The sequence below is a fragment of the Otolemur garnettii genome, unplaced genomic scaffold (assembly GCF_000181295.1).
Source record: "Otolemur garnettii isolate 467f Iridium unplaced genomic scaffold, OtoGar3 scaffold00029, whole genome shotgun sequence".
NCBI classification, from domain to species: Eukaryota; Metazoa; Chordata; class Mammalia; order Primates; family Galagidae; genus Otolemur; species Otolemur garnettii.
In genome coordinates this window covers 3123347-3142951 of record NW_003852424.1, presented here as the reverse complement: position 1 = coordinate 3142951, position 19605 = coordinate 3123347, and the positions used below count along the sequence as shown (strand labels likewise).

The following is a 19605-nucleotide window of genomic DNA, read 5'->3' as shown; positions in this document are numbered from 1 at the left end:
CTGGAAAGAGGTGTGGGATTAAACTCATCACTTAGGTGATGGACAGCTTATTATTATTGAAGCCTTAGGACTAATGAATTAGGGGAGTTCTAGTTCAATGGAAAGACCCTTTAAGAATACCTTAATGGGGGTGGTGCCTGTAGCTCAGTGACTGAGCCCATACACCAACGGTGGTGAGTTCAAACCCAGCCCTGGCCAAACTGCAACAACAACAACAACAACAAATTAGTTAAAAAAAAAAAAAAAGAATACCTTAACGGCTGAAGAATAAAGCACACTTGATGAACTGTAGCTGCCTGTGATCCAGCCTCTCCTTTCAGGACATGCTGTCTCCAGCCCTACAATCCAGATAGAGACCTTCCTCCTGCTACCCTAGCCCAGGCCTCCAGCTGCGCCTGCGAGGAGCTCGAAGTCCTCTCCAATGTGTGCCATCAGTGTGCCCACCACAAGACATGACACTCATCACTAGCTCAGAAACATTTACCCACTTATCCTCTCCCCACTGTATCATGAAAGCCTTGAGGACAGTCCTTGAGGACAGTGCCTGGTACACAGCTGACTCCCAGTGTGTGCTGGCTAAGGAGGAGGGCGGGCACTGTCCAATTGTGAGAGAAAATATCTACAACACTAGAGTAAAGAATCCAGCCATTCTAAATGGAATCTAAGATTAGCCTGAACTGCAGAAATATGTCACCTAGGAAGTTTAGAATAGTTTTCTTTTTAAAGTGCTTTCCCTTCTATTGTTGGGATGAATTCTCACCATACTTCTAAATAAGAAGTGTTGGCATGATTGTTAGATTTAGGAGCAGGGAAAAGACAGAGGGAAAGAGAGACTGATCATACACTGACTGTACATCCACCCAGAACAAAGAATGCCATGTCTGAAGTCCTGCATTTGTACAAGAAAAAGTCAGTCTTCTGTATAAACACAAAGTGGCATAGCCATACAACTATTATTCGTTCACAGAAGAACGAAGTACTGACACATGTCACAACATGGATGAGCCTCACAAACACCATGCTAAGTGAAGGAAGGCAGGCAGGAGGGGTCACTGGTGGATGAGACATCCCAAACAGGCCAGTCTCCTGACACAGGCTGCAGACTGGAGCCTGCCAGGAGCTGAGGAGCAGGGGCAGCTAGGAGTAAGGACTTAATGGGGAAAGGGACTCTCTTTTGGGGTGATGAATACATTCTGGAACTAGATGGAGATGGTGGTAGCACAACAGTGTGTGAATGTACTAAATGGCACTGGGTTGTTCACTTTTAAGAGGCTAATTTTATGTTACATAAATTTTACCTCCATAAATTTTTTTTTTCAAAAATCAAATCTTCTACCACATACATCAGATAGGAATTCTCAGACAGACTCCTAATGTCTGAAACACATGGAGACTCAGTGGAGTTAGAAATAGAACAGTATAAGGAACTTTCATTAAAAGAACTGGCTATCATTACTGGGGGGGAAATCTACAAACTGTTTAAATTGGTTTAGTATCTTCTATTATTCCATTATCTCTGGAAATTATTCATAATATTTATAAAGTGCCCCCTTCCCCTGTGCTGAAGGCCTCTGCTTGTGATGAAATCTAATTTCCTTATTTGGAAAGTCTTCAGCATCCTCCCATACGTCCTTCCTGTGGTACAAACACTACACCAACATTCGATGGTGACTCACAAAGGTTAATGATTTTAGCACACAAGTAATTTATTTTTACTTCCAAAAGTTCCCTTTTTTCTTGTCTCGTGATAAAGGTAGTATAACAAAAAACAAAAACAAAACAACATAAAACCTGACTAAAGCTTGTTTGTGAATATTTCTTCATTCCATTATAAATTACAGTTTAGATGACTTTTTCAGGTTCAGAAGGAAAAAAGTTATATCCCAGTAAAGACACAAAAGCCTCAGGTAATTAAAAAGCTTTACTAAGTAATGAAAAGCTAATCCTGTAGTGAAGAGGTGTGGGTTGAAGGAAGGAAGGGTGTTAAATATGCAAATTCAGTATCTATTTATTGCTAATACAGAAGAACAAGAACAAATCAGATGCCATGCCAAGTGCTCTTATCAACAACACTTGTTTTCTCCAGAATGATCAGAAAGCTTTAAAACATATCCCCTACCTGGCACACACACAAAACACGGCCTGTTCCTAAGTGTCCAGATGGGAAAGGAAGCTCTGGAAACACAGCACCCCTCACTGAAAGTCACACACATGCTAAGGGATCACACTGAGCAAGAAGGCATCTCTGCTGCCTGCCAGCCCGTTAGAAATATATGGCAGGCCAGGCACTGCAGCTCACACCTGCCTGTAATCCCAGCACTGCAAGAGGCCCAGGCAGGAGAAGTGCTTGAGGCCAGGAGTTCAAAACCAGACTATGCAACATAAGGGGATTCCATCTCTACAAAAAAACACAAAATTAGCAAGACATGGTGGAACGCACCCATAGTCCCAGCTACTTGGGAGGCTGAGGTAGGAGGGTCATTTGTGCCCTACAGTTCAAGGCTGCAATGATTGGGCCACTGCACTGCAGACTAGATCACAGAGTAAGAACTGAGAGAGAGAGACAGCCAGCAACAGCAAAAGAAAAAGAAGTACAGTATTTACAAACCAACCCACCTGGAAGTAGGCTTTAATTTGGTCAGGAGTCTCTTAAGGACTTCTCAGGCTGAGCATTCTAAACAAAGGCACAAACAAGGTTAAAACCACTAAATCCAGTTGTAGCAAGTGAATCTGTATCAGAATTTAAGATTACAACTTGATTGAGATCAAGACCTAGAAGTTTCAGTCAGTGTGCCATGAGAGGATGGTAGGTGTCCCACAAAAATTTTTAAGGATCATTAAGACCAATATCTCTAATGAATATTGATGCAAAAATATTATTCAATAAGATCCTAGCAAAAAGAATCCAGCAACACATCAAACTAATTATACACCAGGACCAAGTGGGTTTTATCCCAGACTCTCAAGGTTGGTTCAATATACATAAATCTATAAATATAATACATTGCATAAACAAATTAAAAAACAAAGACCACATGATCCTCTCAATTGATGCAGAAAAACCTTTTGACAATATCCAGCATCCTTTTACGATCATAACACTTAAGAAAATAGGCATAGAAGGGACATTTCTTAAACTGATAGAGGCCATCCACAGCAAACCTATAGCCAATATTATATTGAATAGAGTAAAATTGAAAACATTTCCACTCAGATCAGGAATCAGGCAAGGTTGCCCACTATCTCCACTGCTATTTAACATTGTAATTGCCATTGCAATTAGGCAAGAGAAGAGAATCAAGGGTATCCATATAGGGTCAGAGGAGATCAAACTTCCACTTTCTATAGATGATATGATTGTATACCTGGAAAACCCCAGGGACTTAATCACAAAACTCTTAGAAGTGATCGAGGAATACAGCAGCATCTCAGACTACAAAATCAATACTCACAAATCAGTAGCATTCAGATATATCAACAATAGTCAAGCTGAAAAAACAGTCATGGACTCTATTCCCTTTACAGTAGTACCAAATAAAATGAAATATCTGGGAGTGTACCTAACAAAGGACATGAAAGATCTCTATAAAGAGAACTATGAAACTTTGAGAAAAGAAATAGCCAAAGATGTCAACAAATGGAAAAACATACCATGTTCATGGCTGGGAAGAATCAACATTGTTAAAATGTCCATACTACCCAAAGCAATCTATAGATTTAATGCAATCCCCATTAAAGCACCTCTGTCATACTTTAAAGATCTGGAAAAACTAGTACTTCATTTTATATGGAAACAGAAAAAACCTCAAACAGCCAAGACATTACTGAGAAATAAAAACAAATCAGGAGGACTCATGCTACCAAACTTCAGACTATACTATAAATCTACAGTGATTGAAACAGCATGGTATTGGCACAAAAATAGAGAGGTAGATGTATGGAACAGAATTAAGAACCAAAAGATGAATCCAGACACTTACAGTCATTTGATCTTCAATAAGCCTATTAAAAACTTAAACTGGGGGAAAGACTCCCTATTTAACAAACGGTGCTGGGTGAATTGGCTGGCAACTTGCAGAAGACTGAAACTGGACCCAGACCTTACACCTCTAAAAAAAATTGACTCTCACTAGATAAAAGATTTAAACCTAAGACATGAAACCATAAAGATTCTTGGAAAGAATACAGGAGAAACACTTGAAGAAACTGGCCTGGGAGAATACTTTATAAGGAGGAGCTCCAGGGCAATTGAAACAATACCAAAAATACATTACTGGGATCTGATCAAACTAAAAAGCTTCTGCACTGCCAAGAACACAGTAAGTAAAGTCAGTAGACAGCCCTCAGAATGGGAGAGGATATTTACAGGTTATGTTTCTGACAAGGGTTTGATAGGCAGAATCCACAGAGAACTCAAACTTATCAATAAGAAAAGGGAAAGAACAAGTGATCCCATTTCACTGTGGGCAAGAGACTTGAACAGAAGCTTCTCTGAAGAAGACAGGCACATGGTTTACAGACACACGAACAAATACTCATCGTCCTTAATCATCAGAGAAATGCAAATCAAAACCACCTTGAGATATCATCTAACTCCAGTAAGAGTAGCCCACATAAAATCTCAAAACTACAGATGTTGGCATGGATGTGGAGAAAAGGGAATACTTCTCCACTAATGTTTCTTTTGGAAAGAAGTTTGGATATTTACAGGTTATGTTTCTGACAAAGGTCTAATAACCAGAGTCCATAGAGAACTCAAACTTATTAATAAAAAAAGAACAAGTGATCCCATTTTATTGTGGGCAAGAGACCTGAACAGAAGCTTCTCCGAAGAAGACAGGTGCATGGTCTACAGACACATGAAAAAATGCTCGTCATCTTTAATCATCAGAGAAATGCAAATCAAAACCACTTTGAGGTATCATCTAACTCCAGTAAGAGTAGCCCAAATCACGAAATCCCAAAACTACAGACATTGGCGTGGATGTAGAGAAAAGGGAACACTTCTCCACTGCTGGTGGGAACGCAAACTAATACGTTCCTTTTGGAAAGAAATTTGGAGAACACTCAGGGATCTAAAAATTGACCTGCCATTGGATCCTGTAATTCCTCTACTAGGAGTATATCCAAAAGACCAAAAATCACTTTGCAAAAAAGGTATTTGCACCAGATTATTCATTGCAATTCAATTTGTAATAGCCAAGTCATGGAAGAAGCCCAAGTGCCCATCAATCCATGAATAGATTAATAAATTGTGATATATGTACACCATGGAATACTATGCGGCCTTAAAAAAAGATGGAGCCTTTACCTCTTTTATGTTTACATGGAGGGACCTGGAACATATTCTCCTGAGTAAAGTATATCAGGAATGGAGGAAAAAGTATCCAATGTACTCAGCACTTCTATGAAACCAACTTATATTTACTCATACTTTGTTATTAAAGATAGAACACAACGACAGCCCAGGATGAAGGAGTGAAATGGAGTGGGAAAGGGCGGGGAGAGGGGAGGGTTAATAGAGGGAGAGTAAAAGGCGGGACCACACCTATGGAGCATATTGCAAGGATACAAGTCAAATCTGTCATGTGTAGAACATAAATGTCTTAACACAATAATCAAGTAAATGAGGCAAAAGCTATGTTGATTGGTTTGATGTAACCACATCAGATTATATTAAAAAAAATCAACACATTGTACCCACATATGCATAAATGTATTCATGATCTATGTGTATTTGACTTAATAAAAATAAATTTAATTTAATTTAAAAAAAAAGAAATTCAAAGCACAGTAAGTATATTTTTTATTCTTTTTTTTTTTTGATCAACATAATGTAAATGTGTCATGAGATTAAAAAAGGTTGGAGAAACTTTAGTCTAAAGGGACCTGACAACCTTCCCAGGGTTCTGAGGATGGCACCTACTGTCATGGCTTATGATGACTCAGGAACAAGGAAAGATAGCTGGGGAGGTAGACAGGGCTATCTGGTTCTAACAAGGATGATGGAGTACACAATCCTTTGCTCTAAAGAAAAAAAAAAAAAAAAGGCAGGAGTTGCAGTCACTTTAATTGTACAATGTCAACTGCTAAAAACAAGCAAGCAAACAAATACGGCCCTTTGGGTCATCTGTGATTCCCAATTCATATCCTAAAGCATAACACCAAAACTTAACAAAACAGAATGTGGAAGGACCTAAACAAAAGTGGACTAGAAAATAAAATTTCCCTAACTAAACTATGTCAGGGAAACACCATAGAAAATATCAATATTAAATAAGAAGAGTTAATCAGTGTGGCATTTATATACACACACTGCACTGGTTTTAATTTTCTCTCAAAGTCTCCTTTCTCTTTTATATTTAGCTGACATATTTAAGTGCACATGATTTCTGTAAAAGAAAAACTAATCTTTAGAATATATTGGTATGCATTTTTGAAAGTTTTTCTTTTCCATTTAAAACTCTTTTTGGAATAAGTAATAGAATCACAAGGTTCAAAAATCAAGAAGATATAAAAGGAATACATTTAATAAAAGGTAACAACTTGGACTGGACACCCGTACCTCAGTCATTAGGGCACTGGCCCTAAGGTTGGTGGGTTGAAACCTGGCCCAGGCCTGCTAAACAAACAAACAAACAAAAAAATAGCTGGGTGTTGTGTCAGGCGCCTGTAGTCCTATCTACTAGGGAGGCTAAGGCAAGAGAATGGCTTGAGCCCAGTACTTTGAGGTTGCTATGAGCTATGATGCTATTACCCTATTACGCTCTACCAAGGATGAGCAAGTGAGACTCTGTCTTGATTTTTTAAAAAGTAATAATTTGTATTAGTTTCGTGCATATTCTTCCAACATTTTTTCCTGCAACTCTCATAGTCACAAGAGTAGGAATTACTGTTACTGTCAGAGCATGTATGTTGCATCATCACAAAAGGTAGAGAAATGCACTCTGTAGTCTGGATAGGGAAAGGCTGAAGGAGTTAGGGACTGAATGGGACCTGGAAGAAGGAAAGGATTTAGAGATACCCACAGAAGTTTTCTGTCTGGGGCAGTGGTTCATGATCACAGGTAAGACTGCTGGGCTGCTAGGTGGAAATTGCTTGTAGGACCGGCCTCACACCTCAACAGGGGACAACAAGTTTCCTAGCAGCAGGGTGTGGGCCTGGGAAGGAGGACTAGCATCTACACCAGGGTCTCTGACAAACTGTGAAGGCAAATCACAAGGGGCTGACCTATGGCTGTGTCTTTCTCTGGGAACTGGTACAGGAAGTCGTTTCCCTACCTACTCTGAATGCTGCCCCCTTCCACACCTACCCTCTCTCCCATGACTCTGTAGCACTTTCCTCTCTCTCAGTAAAACTGTGCATTGCTTTCTCTCTCCCTCTCTGCTCCTATAACTCATGTAGGACCCAGCAAAAGCTTGAAAGCTGTGCTCTGACAGCACTGACTAAGCACTGTGATGACATGTCTCCATGAGACCCCAAGCCACCCCAGCAGGTGTGCACACAGCCAAGTGCTCCACTGTGCCCTTGCAGACTATACCATGGGAGAGCACTCTAGAAATCAGAGTGTGCAGAGTTCAGGCAACGGGGCTGGTCGTCCATCCACTGGCACAGAGGCCAGACCACACTGAGACCTAGACTCCACCAAGGGGGTAACCATCCACATTGCTCTGTGAAACTCATTTCCAGTTTCTTTTTCCTTTGGTGAGAAGAGGCTGTTCAGAACATATGTCACTTTAAAATGCTTTAATAAATTAGACATTGAAAAGCAAATGACACAGGCCAAGAAGAACTGAGCCAAAGTTCCCTTTCTCCTCCTAATCACTGTGGTGTTCCTCATTTGGTCTGCATCGAAGAATGAAATGGGTGATCAGACAACAAAAGAAATATGCATTCTTACATAATATTCTCCAAACTGCATAGTGATTTAGAGTTCTCAGAATAGAATTCCCATTTTGCCAAAAAAGAATATACCCTAAAGTCTCCTACATGGAACTGACGAGCTGGACTAGACACACTCCAATCACCCCAAGCACTGCCAGTCTGGCCTCCTGCTCCTGCCCGAGACAGCCCCTGGCAGACACCCAGTGCAGAAGCCAGCATGCGTAACACGTCTGCAATGCCCCTGCAACATGCACTCAGCTCAGCTGGAGACAGACACACAAGTGCCTGGGTAAATGGTCAAAATGTTCAAGTCTCACAGTAAATAATGCCATTTGTATTATAGCTATCGTTATAAAAATCTGTAATAATTCAAGAGACCATTATGGGTCTATTAAAAAGATTTTGCATTCTGTTTTCAAGATGACTTAGGCAGAATGCCATCACTACAGTAATTACTTTATTTATCACTATGTAAACGGACCTTAATGCTTCATTAAAAAAGAGAAAAATGATGGTGCTCTTACACAATAACCAAACAAAATGTGGCAGCAAGGCAGCAGCACTGTCTGCAAATACTGGTGATCCTGGATAATAAGTAAGTTTCGAAGTGCCGTGGGACAGGCAGCTAAACCATTTGAGGAATTAAAAACCATCAAGATGAAGTTTATTCTGCAAGATGCATTGTAGTTTAACCTTAGACGGCCAGGGCTGACATCTCTTTCACTAGCAGGTTCTAGAACTTTTAACTTTCAGGCCTGTACACACAGGTATCTTAAAAAATTATATGCCTAATGAACCAAAAATACCCTGAAAATATTCAACTGTATATGACCCGGACCCCTACAACACTTGAAAATAAAAGTCTTCTTTTATCCAGTACAGAAGTGGTTAAGAAATCTTCTCACATACATGCATAGCAACAATTTCTAGGTCCTTAACTTGTGTTGGCAATTTTGCAAGGACATGAAGCTATTTCTAGAGTATCTCATGGCAATAATACATGTGTTCATCAAACAGACCACCTGGGGTGGGGGCCTTCTCCTGTAATGCAGGGGAAGGTATTTCCCACGTCAGACTAATTCACAGAGGTACTTTGGCGCTTATATCCTGAGATACTGAAAAATGAGAACACACACTAAATAATTCCAAAGGCAAGACCGTCATTAAAATTAAGAATAAGCAGGGATGAGGTTAACCTGATGCTGCAGTCCTTTCTGGGGCACCCCAATGCCACTTAATATAAATATACCATGAACATAAGTCACAAACACCTGCACTGAGACACTGACAATAACACCCTCAAATTTGGGCCAAGCTGGGTAGGCATTTTACCCAAAGTCTTCCAGCTGTGAGATGCAAAAATACTACCTTATCGTGTATTTCTGTGTATAAACACAACTCACAGGCACATAACTGATGTCATTAACAAAGATAATTCCACTGACAGAATATATTATTCTCTGTACTGAGTGACGCTGGGGGTAGGAGGTGGTGCTGGGGATAAGAGTAAGAAATAAAGTCCTCTCTAGGACAGAAACATACCATATTGTGCTTCCTTCATAGAAGCATCCTAATTTCTCAACAGTCAGATTAAGGGCAATCCTGCCCCATCACTGTATAATCACTCTTAGGGCTGCTTCCAAATGCAAGTAATGCACATATTTTTTTCTACCTCCATCCCACAGTGAATAAAAATTTAAACAAACACATTCTTTACAGGGAAGATGGTGGGCTGAGTAAATGCACTTGATCCTACCTCCCTCCACCCTCCTATCTGGAGTCACAAGGACAACAATGTAAAGTGCTCACAGACAGGGTGAGAATGGGGGCATTCTGAAGCCTCAAAGGTGCCCCAAATCTGAGAGCAGGTATGGTTCTCTGTGACGAATGTATCTGAGAGTCCATCCAAAGGGAAGAATGATTTGGACCGTACTCATTCTGCTGACCCATCTGAAACCAAAGGGAAGGGGCTTCAGTGGAGGCGGAGACTGTTCCCAAGCCTTATGTGGCCAAGAGAGACCCAAGGACAGAGCAACTAAGCGGCAAGGTATCTGTTTCCTGACTTGTTATCCACCACCTGCTAGTCTGCCACTGTGTGAGTGATACCAAACTGTGCCCTGCAGGACTGCCGACAGCAGCCATCAGCAGACAAACAAAAACCACGACCCACTGAGTACGATGCAGGAGCCAGAGGGAGGGTGGCCCAGCTCAAGTGCAACAGGTGGCACCAAGCGAAGTAGAATGAATCAGACCAGGAATGGAGATTAGGAGCAGAAAAGAAAAGTGATGAAAGCACACACACAGATACCACTAGGGTATAAAGAATTTCAGGAATTAAAAACCATGTAAAATTGAACAGAAGGGCAGTGCCTGTGGCTCAAGGAGTAAGGCGACGGCCCCATATACTGGGGGTGGTGGGTTCAAACCTAGCCCAGGCCAAAAACTGCAAAAACAGTAAAGAAATATAAAAAATAAAACTGAACAGAAAAGACCTACCTAGAGTATCAAATTAATGTTCTAGAGGATTAAGGAGAAGAAATGTGAGCATCAAAGAGCAGGAGAATAACAACGTGGAATTCATGAGTGGAAAGACAAATTCAGAAAACAAATTCAGAAACTGAGGAACTATAAAAAGTCCTGGGAATGACAGAAATTGGGTGAATGTACCTCTTTTAGGAGAAAAATATTTACTTTTAATTGTTAAGCACTGGCAGGATTAAAAATAACATACCTTCAAATTAACCAGGGGATTGTTAAATTAACCTGGGAATTGAGGAAAACAAAACAAAGTAAGTGGCAACCATTAGATAAGATGAAAACAATATGGTAAAATTCTTCCATCTTCACAGTAGAGAAAGACAAGGTAGAAGGTCCCACTTAAAAAACAAATGGTCACACTGGGTTTAAGAGTTTAGCTTAAAAAAAAAAAAAATGAGACCTAGCCAAAACAAAGGGACAAGAAAGTTTAAAAATGAGTTAAAAAAAAAAAAAAAAGAAAGAAAGAAAGCAAAGGTGGTGATATTAAAATCAAATGAAGACTCAAGGCCAGTAAGTCTTAAACTGGACAGTGAGGGTAGTGCATGTGGTAAACCCATGATCAAGGAAACTATAAAAATTACACATCTTTCAGTACCAAGCAAATGGCAGGTAAACACATTAGGCAAAAGCTCTTAGAAATGCAAAAGTTTAAAAATGACAAAAGATATTTTAACCCATCTCTCAACTTGACAGTTACAAACAAGCATAAATTTGGAAGCTCGGACCACGATACAATCAAAAGTTTGATTTACTTAATACATTTTTTTTAACATTCATTGGGCAATTAAAATTTAATCATGTATTTAGATACAAGCTTTAATAATTCCCTTCAGAGATTTCATAACTATATTCATAAATTATACCAAAATATCACAAGATTAGCTGAAGAAAAATTCAGTGACATACTTCCAAAGAGTCTTAGAATCAAAGGTCAATTAAATTTTTAATTATAGACCATCTAGAAAATAACAAAAGGGTAAGAATTGTCCAAAACCAAAGGTGCACAGCTAAAGACATTCCCATAGAAAATTTACAGCTTTAAATGCCATTATGTTAAGACTAAAAGGTAAATGAGACTGTCATTCAACAGAGAAGTGAATAAAAATTATATAGTGAAATTAACTTAAAAGGTAAGTTAACATACTTAGTTCTTTAAAGATAATAAAATAGATAAACCTCTAACAAGCTTGATTAAAGGGCAAAGGAAGAACAAAAGCAAAGTTATGCGTCAGTAATGAGAAAAGGCTTATCACCATGGGCACCAGAAAAATCACAGCAATATCACATATAACTCGGTGCAATAAACTCAAAGTCTGGACAAAGCAAATGATTTCCTAGCAAGTAGAAAACATCAGAATTCAGAGAAAAGGTAAAAGGACTAAATAGAACAACTATAATTAATATATTCTAAAAAATAAAGGACTTTCTGTAAAAAGTTTTGGGGTAAGCGAAATAGGGATACCAAGCCCAGGTAATTTTCCAGTTAATTCCACTTTAATATTTAAAAGCCAGATATTTCCAACATTATGTAATTGCTTCTAGACTCTAGAAATGAATTAAATTCTTCTTAAATCATTTTAAAAACATACCTGATAGACCGCAAAGAAGGAGAAAACTACAGACCCTTCTCAAGACTGTAGGAATAAATTATTTTTTAGTATTAGCAAATCAAAAAGAATACTACAGGATAACAAATGGGGGTTTCTTCCAGTAATGTTAAGATTCAGTATTCAGAAATCTAATCAATGCAATTTATTACAGCACAAAATAAAAGCAAAAGCTCACAATTATATCCCATCAAAAGGCATTTCCTAAAATTTATCACTTCTTCCAATAAAAGTTAAAACATGAATGGATACATACAACTTAAATATGATAAATTATATTTACCTAAACATGAACATATTCATTGCCAAAATACAAACATTTTTATTTAAATAAGGAACAAGAACAATGCCCTTTCCAGCAAATAAATAAGAATGGATATATATACATATATACAAGTGAACTTACTATAATCCTGTTTTAATAGCAAAACTGAAACAAAACACAGGGGAAAAGAGAAGAATAACATGATTACACATCAACACAGATGGCTGACAAATCATGGATCATTCACACTGTGAACTGCTACAGTTTTAACTCCTTTGGGTATCTGCAGTTGATCTAAAGTAGCGGTTCTCAACCTGTGGGTCATGACCCCACAGGAACTGTATTAAAGGGCCACAACAGGTTGAGAACCACTGATCTAAAGTGACATCCATATACTGAAAAAATTAAGCAAAAATGCTACAGAATACCACGTAGAGGATACTCTTTACATTACTGCATGTTCTCACTTTTATAAAAGCCTGAAGTATTGTATATATTTTTACATTCCTAGGGAAAAAAGTGAAAATTAAAATAGAGATTAAATTTCCTATCCATACATCTTTCATTTTCACTTCAATCACTTTTTAATTTTCATGTTGTTAAAAAGAATTTTCTTTTAAGAAACAGAGTTTCACTTTATCACCCTCGGTAAAGTGCTGTGCCATCACAGCTCAAAGCAACCTCCAATTCCTGGGCCTAGGTGATTCTCTTGTATCAGCCTCCCAAGTAGCTGGGACTACAGGTGCCCAACAATGCCCAGCTATTTTTTTGTTGCAGTCTGGCTGGTGCCCTACCCACTGAGCCACAAGCACCACCTGTTAGCAGTCTCTTTTTTTTTTTTTTTTTTTAATCACGCCACCCTCAGCATATGGGGCTGGCGCCCTACTCTCTGAGCCACAGGCACCACCCATTAAAAAGATTTTTAAAGAGGCTAGGCACAGCGGGTCACACTTGTAATCCTAGCAATCTGGGAAGCCAAAGAAGGAGGATCGCTTGACCCCATAAGTTTAAGACCAGCCTGAACAAGAGTGAGATTTAGTCTGTACTACACATGACACACACCAAAAAAAAAAAAAAAAAAGAAAAGAAAAAACAGAAAAATTAGCAAGGCATTGTGGCAGACACCTGTAGTCCCGGCTACTTGGGAGGTTGAGGTAAGAGATCAGCTGAACCCAGGAGTTTGAGGTTGCTGTGAGCCAGGCTGATACCATGATACTCTAGCCTGGATAACAGAGTGAGACTCTGGGGAGGGAGGAGATTTTAAATAGATAAGAAAATATATATCTATTTGATCACACAAAATGCCTTGTAGGCACACAACATTTACAAAAGAAAATTCTCTGTACATTATTATTTCTGGGATACGTAGGGAGGGAGTGCATTGTAGCAGCGATCCTCAGATCTACCTGGAGTTGAATGCTAACTTTACTTAGTAGCAACTTTCTTAGCCTGTCAGAGCCTCTGTTTCCTCATCTATAAAACCAGGGTAATAATTCCCACCTCTCATTGGCCTGTTATGAGGATTAAATGTTCACACTTAGCCTGCAAAGGCAGTCATTACTATTATAAAATGAATACAAGAAAAAGGAACTTCCCTCCTAAGGATTTCCAAGAACTACCTGGTAGCAACTAAATCCACAGCTTGTGCTACTTCTGAATCCAGCCAAGGTTTCCAATGTTAGCATAGCTGCCAGCCTAAGTCAGTCAAAGGTGATCTGAAAGTACTGGTGGTCTCCGTTTTCATGCTGGGAGTTTACCACAACCACAGAACACCAACCTTTAGCTTCTCAACTCATTTTAAAAGCAGCACTTTCTCTCAAATACTCACAGGCAGACTGCTGGCAGGGGCCAGGGATTTCTTGGAGATCACTTAAGACTCTTCTGGACAATGAGAAAAGGACAAAAGAAGCAGTAGGACAGCCCTGTATTTTCAAATCCTCAATCCCCTCTCTCTCCCCAAACAGAAATGCAGAAAGAACAGGAAGGAGAGGGCCACAGCTATGGCTTCCAAGCTGTCAGGACTGATTAAGGATCATTAAAAACAGAAAAGAAAAAAGAGAATGGGAAATTTTGAGACTGGGTAACCTCCCAGTAAGATATGATTAAGGACAAAATATCAACAGGGAAGACAGTTAAATTGTGTGTTAAAAATATACTTAATTTTCTGAAAAAGGAAAACAAGACTGCCCCTAAGAAATCAGCCAGCTGGGAGCAAGGCGAGAACACTAATATCAAGAAGCAGTTACTGTCCCAGAGGGGAGAGGGCACAGAAACTTCTTGCAACAAACTTGTCAGAATGAAACGGAGAAACATTTTAGCTTAAACTGAAAGCATCCTTTCTCTAATACAGAAAGAACTTTCGTATGCAAGAGACCTCCCAACTCTCATCTTTGTAGCTCACATTTTCCAAGACACTTGTTTCATGATCCAAATAATATCATAAAAAGGAAATAAAACCATCTGTAAGAAACATTAAATCACCATGGTTTGGCTAACAGGGAATTCTTCACAATCTCCTCTTAGATGATTAAGTTAAAAACTAAATGAAATCAGTCAAAAAGCTTCTTTTGTGTAAAATTCAATTAACTTTATAAATATACTCTTGGGGGGGAACCTCATATTTCCTTTAAGAGCTAGGAATTTATCAAAATTTACATGATTCTCCAGCCCCAAACATACTCCCCAATTCATCTGAGTAACTTTTACTACTATTTTAGATTTTTCTTCTGGAATATTTGATATTGATAGAAATAATGCATTTTAACTAAAATTGAACTATGTATCATTTATAATAACTCTAATGTTGTATACATCATTAATTTTGGCTATATTTTTCACATGTAAGATGCCCTGGGACAACACTTGCATGCTTTCATTAATAAACAGTCCATTACTTAAAGATAGATTTCAGTCAAAACAACTCCCAGACAGCAAGACCCAAACCTAAGTTTTCATAGTTCTGCATCCTAATTTAACAAAAAAATGATCTGATCTAGGTTCAGAAAAGTCACAAATGTCAACAGTCCACAAATAGATGTTTTACTGAAAGTATGTGCTTGTCATTGACTAATGTATGGGGAAGGTAGGTCTCAAAGGGCAAAGGCCAAGGCCAGATGTCTAAGCAATTGTCTACAAGGGGAGGGTCTACATCAACTCAGTACCCAAAGAATCAAGATTGTATACAATTCTGCATGGAGGGCACCTATAAAGACATAGCCTGATGTCTAATCCCCATGTGAACACTGACTTGGACCGACAGAATAAATTAGTAATACAAATAACTTACATATTATTTAAGTTGTTTATACAGAATAACGTGGTCTTGGGCTTGGGAGGGGAAAGAATAGGAGAAGTCCACATCAACCACAGCCTATATACCCAAACAATTATGTTATTTTGTCTTCCCCAGTCTTTTTTTTTTAATCATAGAGAATTTCTCCCAGCACCAATGTTAACAGTTCACACAAAATTTAGAAGCACTAGTCGAAGTGTAAACTGGGATAAATTATCTGGAAAGCAATTTGGCCATATGGGTCAAAAGCCTTAAACTTATACTTTTCCTGAGAAATCCTATTTCAAGGGATATTGTCTAGGGAAATAATTTGAAATAAAGGACAAAGATTAAGATACATGCTTGCTGCAGTCTTCTTTACTTATAATTATGGAAAATTATGAAAAATTGGAACCAATGCAAATACACAACATCGCGGAATGGTTAAGTACGTTATGGTACCTTCATCCCTTAACTTTATACAGTCATTACAAACAGGGTTAATAAGAAGATAATGGAACTGAAAGGCTTTAAAGTCTCAGAAAATAAACATATAACTATCAGAGGATTGAGCTATGCTAAAACATGTTTTACAAATCTACCAAAAAATATACCCAGTAGTCCTAGTGATGGGAGTTTATGGTGGACTTGATTTGGGGGGGGCTCCCCCAAATTCTTTATCTTAGAGACAAACTTTCATCCCTACATGCTGAGCAGTTTTTTTGTTTATTTGTTTTGAGACAGTTTCACTTATTAACCCTCAGTAGAGTACTGTGGTGTCACAGCTCACGGCAACTCCCAACTCCTTGGGCTTAGGTGATTCTCTTGCCTCAGCCTCCCAAGTAGCTGGGACTACAGGCACCTGCTACAACACCCAGCTATTTTTTTTATTGCAGTTTGGATGGGGCTGAGTTTGAACCCACTACCCTCAGTATATGGGGCCAGCGCAGTACCCACAGAGCCACAGGTGCCAGGTGCCACCCAGTGCTAAATAGTTTTAGACAATTTAAAGTAACAGAACAAAATAAAACCAAGGTATGACAGCACACCAGACTAAGCTTAGAACACTTGGTTTCTGGTCCTAGCTCTACTCTGGGATATATTTTCAAACACCTCAAAGCATCAGTTTTCACAACTGGAAGATGACAAATAGGACTGGATAAATCCAGAGTCCCTCTTAGACAAAGCATACTTGGTCAGGGAGGCTGCCCCCCTTGCCTGCGACCTAAAAAGCCATAGGGATAAGGGAACAGGGAAGGCATCAGGGACCCCAGAGGTTGCACGATGAGGTGCCCGGTGTCACCTGGTGAGGCCTTCTTCAGCTCCTTCCGTCCTGCTTACACCTTAGACTTACAGGTACTCTGTGTGCTGGCAGAATGGGTTTCTCAGGTACAAGCCCAAGAATGACAAAAGAAGGGTAAGAACTCTCTCCAGAGTCAAAATGGTATTGCTTCTATGCCAACAATCTGCTCAGAGCTTCAGGTGCCTTAGAGGTAGAAAAGAGAACAAAGGATGGCCTCTCTGAGATATAAATCAAGCAAATATCCTTTACTCATTAAGAAATGAGGAGGATAAAATGCCCAAGTAGAAAAGGTTCTCTCTTTTGTTTTCTTATGCAAAAAATCAAAAGCCTGAAAATACCTTAAAAGTCCAAATTGATCAAATTATTTTCTCAAGTGACACATGAACATTAGGGTGAAGTAGTCTAACCAGAAAAATGAGAAGTGTTACACCACGCTGTCACCTGCCCAGGCAGCCTAGTAACTGCCGAATCTAATCTCTCAGGCAAAATATGGGATGATAGGATTACATAATTAATTTTCCTGTTAGGCATAATTGTTACTGACTTCATGTCATTACAATGTCAGCTCATCTGGTAAGCGATTGCTATCACATCCTAATTACAAAAACACACAAACAATTTGTAACCATTCATTATTAAATAATGAGTGAGGCCATCATGGCTAATAGAAACTTAGAAAAATGAAAATTAAAGGGAAACTAGACAAGAAGTGCTTAAGAAATTAATAAATTAATGCTAATGAAATTTCTCAGTAGTATTACTAGGTATCAGCTCTCAGATTAACTGCAAACATATTTTCGAAAAGCCACATTGTTTAACTTGATTAAATGTCAGAGTGACCCAAATCATTCTGTGTCTCTAAGACCAAACAGAAATACAAATATTTAAGATAGGGTTTTAGCTTTTACCTCTGTCCAAGAAAAACAGCATTCACCTCGGCTGTATCTATAATACAAAGAGGTAAGGACAAAATCCCAAATTTTTAAAACAGCCAAACTAAAGGGGATTTACGTAATAAGAGGAATGTATTCCATAGGCCCTGAGGGATGAAGTTTATTAAAGTATTAATTGACAAGGAAGGTGTCAGCAGAAAAGAGAACCACAAGCTTTCTCTCTTATCCTAAATCAACCTAAAAATGAAACTGAATCATCACCTCTGAAATCAATGTCTATATTATTGGCTTCCAATGTTTGATACCTGGCGCTCAAAAAAGGGGCCAAATTGTAGTAGCATCTCAGCCAGTTTGATAGGTGGTGAAATCAATCCCACATTGCAGATGAAGAAGTTTCAGAGAGGTAGCAAATAAACTATCACATTCCACTACTACAACACTAACCCTACATAAATACATTTTTTTAATTAACAACGGGGAAAACATAGGTAAAGGTATTTCTCAGGTACAACAAAAGCTGGTCCAGTGATGCTCAATCTGGGGTCTCCCTGAAGGTAAAGAGATTCATTCCCACCCTGGCCCTACAGAAGAGAGCCCTTTTAGACATCCTAGATTCAAAATGTGCATGCCCAGCAGAGCCTGAATGTAGCTTAAATAGCATTTCTCTCTGGCTCTCAATTCTAATAATGCTGAGAATAACCACTGGAGCTGCTGGGCATCAAGTCCTAAGTGTAGGGCAAGAATACCTCAAGAATAAAAGCAATTCACTAAATGTCTGCAGTGAAGACACCAACTTACAGATCAACTGCCAATGGACACACTACCACCATAACAAAAGTTTTCAAGCATTCCAAATGCTGAAAAAGACAAGCGTTGTAAGAGTTACAGATGGGATTTGCTTCAGATCCTCTAAGTTTTCCAACTGTATAATGAAACTCAATAGGAGAAAAGAGGATTTGCACACATTTTCATCTTATACGTAAGTGATGAAGAATGCACCTAATGGGTAAAGGCACAGGCATGCTTGCGGAGGTATAAACATGACAGCATATTTTTGTCATCTAAGAGTGCTTTCCCTGGTAGCAAAAGAGAGAGGCATTTTACTGGGTACTTTATTCTCCTATTTCTTAGTGTGTACAATGCTTGCATGTTTTCTATCTCAGAGGAGCTATCCTTTCTCGTCCCCTTTCTTTACCTCAGGGGACATAAAGCTGTGAGAGTGAACTGTTTCCATACAGCCAATAACATTCTTATTCCAGGGAAAGCTTTCACCTTTTTGTTAAAGCAGAAATAAAAATTAAGGGAGGTGGCCAGGTTCAGTGTGGCTCAGGCCTGTAATTGCAGCACTCTGGGAGGCTGAGGTGGGAGGATTGCTTGAGCTCAGGAGTTGGAGACCAGCCCGAGCAAGAGCAAGACCCTGTCTCTACTAAAAATATAACAACTAGCCAGGCACTGTGGCAGGTGCTTGTAATCCCAGCTACTTGGGAGGCTGAGCCAAGAGGACTGCTTAAGCCCAAGAGTTGGAGGTTGCTGTGAGCTACCATGATGCCACAGCGCTCTACGCAGGTGACAGAGTGAGACTCTAACTCAGGGGTCCTCAAACTTTTTAAACAAGGGGCCAGTGCACTGTCCCTCAGACCATTGAAGGGCCAGACTGCGGGCCCCAGGACAAGTCAGCTGCTAAGTAGGACAGGTAGCAGCGGCAAAAACACCCAGTGGGCTGGATAAATGTCCTACGCAGGCTGCATGTGACCTGCGGGCCGTAGTTTGAGGATGCCTGCTCTAACTCAAAAAAATAAAAATAAACAGAGACATTTTTAGTTTTGAAATGAGGAAAACATTTA

General features: G+C 39.2%; 1 protein-coding gene across 2 annotated transcripts in view; it reads right to left on the bottom strand.

Moving 5' to 3' along the window:
• Window positions 1-19605, bottom strand: part of IGF1R (insulin like growth factor 1 receptor) — a 325080-nt gene that overhangs the window by 207863 nt on the left and 97612 nt on the right. The gene's annotated exons all lie outside the window — the stretch shown is intronic.